The sequence below is a fragment of the Lepidochelys kempii genome, chromosome 13, assembly GCF_965140285.1.
Source record: "Lepidochelys kempii isolate rLepKem1 chromosome 13, rLepKem1.hap1, whole genome shotgun sequence".
NCBI lineage: Eukaryota > Metazoa > Chordata > Testudines > Cheloniidae > Lepidochelys > Lepidochelys kempii.
In genome coordinates, this window is record NC_136392.1 from 10,248,470 (window position 1) to 10,253,617 (window position 5,148).

Here is a 5,148-nt window from a genome sequence, read left to right on the forward strand (position 1 = left end):
CCGACATTTACTATCTAATCCTTCCAAGCCTGTAAATAAATATAAAGAGCTATGCCATTGCCAAAAGTACTTAGTATTGAGTGGTCAGAGCAATATGCTTTGTAACATAAACCTGGATATGGCCATGAAACACTTGTGTGGAGAAAAGGACTGCAATCAAATTATTGCTTGTTTTGATACATAATTTTGAAGCCAACGTTGAATATAGCTTACTCAGTTCATTATCTTAGGTGCAACAACTACAACAGTATCAAATTCAGCGGTTATTGGATGTGATCAATTTCCCTGGGCTACTATATAATTATATCAAGTAACCCATTACAATGGCAATCCGTTATTTATGGGCATCTAAATGGCAGAGAGGAGGGCATTAGCAGGATGTCTCCATTAGCTACAGTTGCTTCAGGATGGTATAAAATCTGCTCCCAGATCCAGTTGCTTTGAGTCAGATGATCAATAGTTTGTGGTCTAAGGTACAACTTGCAAAAATGGCAACCATAATCATTTGTGTCAAAGTATTGCGCAAACACACTGGGCAATATTCACCCCAGGTACTGCTGGAACAAACCAGAGTTCAGGGCAGAAAGTCCACCAGATGGGAGGTTACAGTGTCACTGCATTGGGGGTCCACACAGCCAAAACAGTGGTTGGGGATGCTTTGATTCACTGCACTCCCTTTGCAGCTTGCACTAACATGGCTCGTGGGGAGCCTCCAGTAGAAATAAAAGCTACTCACCCCTGAGAGAAACAAATTTCCCCAAAGAATGGATCCAAAGGGAAAACTCTCTCTCCTTGTTCCAGCAGAACTGAATCTAGCCCACAGGCAGCATAAATATTTCCTTCCTTGTTAAAATGAGCTTGAGTGGGTATTATATAGGAAAAGACAAATTTATAAGCATGCAGATATACAGAGCCAGCTTCTTAACTGGTACAAACCAGCATAGTTCATTCTGGACCATAAGTCATTTTTTAAAAATGCCCTTGATGTCCAGTATCTCACAATATTTCTAATATTCATTTCCATCTATTTACATTGGCATTCTGAATGAATCTCAACTGAACTATGAAGTTTTATAATACGTGTTCTGGGATTTTTTAATCTGGTAGTGGGAGCTCTAGCCATTGGCACATGGGCCCTGCATGCAGTTAAGATCTATTTCAAGGTGGAAAAGAGGGTTTTCCTCTCCATAAGCCGTGATGAGACATTGGATCTGATCAGAGCCAGTTGAGACTGGCTTCCACCTGCCCATCTGTTCTCAGACTCATTGCGTCCTTTTTAAAGTTCTGTCCCTCCTTCTTTAGAGCAGTCACATGCAGCCTTTCTGAATGCTCTCTGTAGCTCATAGAGGGCAGTCAGAGGCCTCCAAAGCTAGACTGTTGCCACTTAGCAGCCACAAGAAAGTTCTCAAGAGTGCTGGGCTGCCGTCCGCTCCTTGTTGATACCCTGGGCTCCCACTACACCACGAAAAAGAGCCCTAATCTCATTCCCAAGCCTAGGTCTGTGCATCATCCAGTGTGACTTTCAGCATGTAGAGATATTTCCCATCAACAGTTCCTATTCCTGTGTTCTCAGTAGCCTGTATGTTTAGTGCTTGCTAGGAAATGCCATCACCTTCTAACAGTGTGTCAGAACAAAGCTAAGCCAAAATGCCCTCACAGCTACCTGACTGACTCTTTTCCAACTGTTTCCAACCCATTCCCACGCCTTTCTGCCCATTGCAACTTGTACCGGTGGAGCTGGGTCTTAGCATCGGTGGTGACAATGAGCTTCGCTTTGCCTGCAGTGGTCCGCAGGCTTTTTTCCACCTTGCTTGCTGTGATGGGGGACGGCATGGAAGGGTGAAAAGTTATATTTGCATTTCTGCATATTCGTAGGTTTCATCTGGCTGGAAAACTTGCCAAATTCTGTCTGATATTTCCCTTATTCCTGCCAAGTTATAAATGCAAAATAGACTGAAAGATTGGCCGCTCTCTCTGAATAGATCTGCCAAAAGCAACACTTTAAACCTCCTTCTAAGGTCATCTCTGTAATTTTGTTACATACAGCATAAGATTTTACCCAGAAGCTCAATTTCAAAGTTAAAGGGGAGTGTCTACATATCAAAGCAAGGAGATACAGTGATTACTTGTTTGCATGTTGCATGAATGTTGTCATTCATTAACCCAAGAAAATAGGAACTTGCTCTTAAACCCACTATGTTCTCCATCACCCTCACTTCTTCCCCTACCCCACCTTGCAGATAGAAAAATGACTTCCCAAAGACTTTTGGGAAAGCAGCTGTGTGACCACATCTGAGTTTCTTGTCAGTTCTGCATGCTGACTGGGGGAAACTAAAAGTAACATGGAAAGTAACTTAAAGTAGGGAGGGGATGTAGTTTGAGGACTGAAATAGGAGCCAAGAAATTAAGATTCTAATTCCAGATCCAATATTGATGTCCTCTACAGTCCTGGTTTAATCAAGTAAGGCCAGACTGTTAGGTGCACTTTTTGCTCACATACAAGCATGCCTGCTTTACGTTGTCATATCCAGATGGAGGCCTAGTCCTATTCACTGCTGTGCCAATGACTTGTCATGTAATCTTGAGCAAGTCATTTCGTCTCTTGTGCCTCAGCTTTGCCTTCTGTAAAATGGGGCTATGTACTCACCTCACCGGGTGCTATGAGGATTAATTGGCTAATGTCTGTAAAGGAAAAAGCACTATGTACAATGAATGCTAAATGTTGTTATTGAAATATTTATCTGTGCATGCAGGAATTGGCCAATAAGATCAAAGAACTCTGAAAGAAAAAGCATACCTAACACACTGCCCTGAAAAGAGGTATTAGATTATTAACACTTTGAGGCTGGGATTGTTTCTTAGCATTTGTTTGTACAGTATAATAAGAACCCAGAGTGATTAGGGCCTTTTGGTGCTACCATTATATATCTATAAAATTTAACAAAACATAACAAGAGTTAGGCTGCAGTTGTGCTGAGACCAAAGCCTGTCCTGCTGGCCAATCTGTCTCCTTGTTTCCTTGCACTCTCCCCTGTATCCATCTGTTGTCTCTTGCTTTATGCTTCGATTGTAAGCTCCTTGCGGAAGGGATAGTCTTTTGTTCTGTGTTTGTACAGAACCTGGCACAGTGGAGCCATGCCTGGGATTCCTAGGTGCTACTGAAATACAAACAGTAAATAGTAAAAATAATGGCTTCAACTGAGTTATGCAGTTTAGACTGACTGAGAATCTGGCTCAATTTCTTTTAATTTCTGTCTTGTGCTTTTCATTCCCAAGACTGCAACAATCATGGCAGGGACTAAGCATCATCCAGACCTAGGTTTCTTCATTTTCTTCCCACGGAACTTGTATAAAGTTAAAGTTTTGTACTTTGGCCTTTCCGTGTCATAAATATTAAATGTTAATATGTAAGCTCCATCTGGAAGACCCTTCGTTCTCAAATTCTCAGCTCTATTCCCTCAGATAACAACCAATAAGAGATCATTACATTAGAGGAATTTTATTTACCCAGAGTGAGAGCGTGACCTGTAGTACACAACATATGCAAAATATTAAGGACGAATATTTTATAGATCAATTTTTCTTTATTGCTGCTTATCTGTGAAGAAATGAGAAGATAAAATCATTGGAGTAGTAAAGCAACCACCACACCAAGTTTACTGCTGCAACTAAATTTACCTTATTCCTGTGTGTGTGTGCAGGCAGTTAAACTACAATAAAGAAAATACTGCTTAATAAAATATTTTCTTTAACTTTTCCACTGTGCTGTCTGCCTTTCAGTTTCTTATGGTCCTGTTTGACACCTACCAATTACTCACACTGGCATGCCCCATTGTTCCCAGGTTTGTGTGTGTGGGAGGGAGAGGAGGATATGGAATTTGCTTTAAACACTGTTCAAACCTAAGCAAGGCTAATTTATAACAGCTTACATTTATATATCTCCTTTCATCCTGAATTATCGAAAAGTGCTTTTTAGATCTATTATATTAGAGATGGGGGAACACTTCATCCATTACTGAAATGCAGCCAACTTTGGTTTGGATTGTTTAAAACAGGCAGTGAAGAAGGATAGCGTAGCCAGTTGAAATTTCAGGGGAATTTAAATACGCAGACTGCTGTGAATGGGGATTTTAAGGCTAACTCCCTGACTATTCAGAACAGTGCAAAGAAAAATTTAGTCACTGAAATGCCAATAAGGTACGTTCAGCAACACTTTTCCTCTTAACTGTTTGGGGAATTGACTCATTACTACCTCCAAAGGTGGAGTCTGATACTGAATTGCCACTTCCTACAGCATCTTTAATTTTCCTTGAGTTGTCCAACAAAAGCATTGATTTACCCACCTTATCTGCATTGTTAGATCTGCCATAGTTACACAGTGAGGTACTAAGGCTGCAATTATAATGGTATCAAACTACATGTGAGTTTAGAGTTTAAATCCAATATGCATGTCCACAATGACCCAAGTGGTCCAGCCCCAGCAACGCTACCTGAGAATTTCAGTGCCAAAGGAGTGTGTGGCTGGGGAATGGAGAGAAGGTATTTGTGGCTTTGTGCGGGCGGGGAAAGCAGTGGTAATTGTTTTTTGTAAAAAACGAAGGGGGATTTCTAGAGGCAGCAGAGTGACACTTTAATGCAAAATCACTATCTCTTCTCTATAAAACCTGATGAATTTCTTCCCGGTCACATTTTTGAAAACTCATGATTTGCCTATTTATCCAGTAATTGTGAACCCCTTGGTCACACTGTTGAGCAGTTACTCACATGAGCAAGCTGTCCTGTTGAAATCAGTGAGGCCACTTGTGAGTCACTGTTCTCCAATTTCACGTGGGCAGAGGAGGAGTTGTCCGCAATCCTGAATTTTCAAAACAGACCCGGAACCCAAGGTTGGTGCCATAATCTGAACTTGAAGAGGTTGTTTTCTAAGAGAAGCACCATCCTTTTGTGTCCTGCATTCTGCCTTCCCCTAGGTGGTGAATTGTAAGAAATCCTGAAAGAAAGGCCTGTTACCTTTGCTGTTTTCAGCACCTCTAAAATCATAGTGTCATTTCTTTATGCTTTGCAACAAGCTTGATTTAATTTTATTAGTAATCTTTATAGTATTCTTAGTCCTCAATACAGCAAACAACTTAAGCATGTGCATAGCTT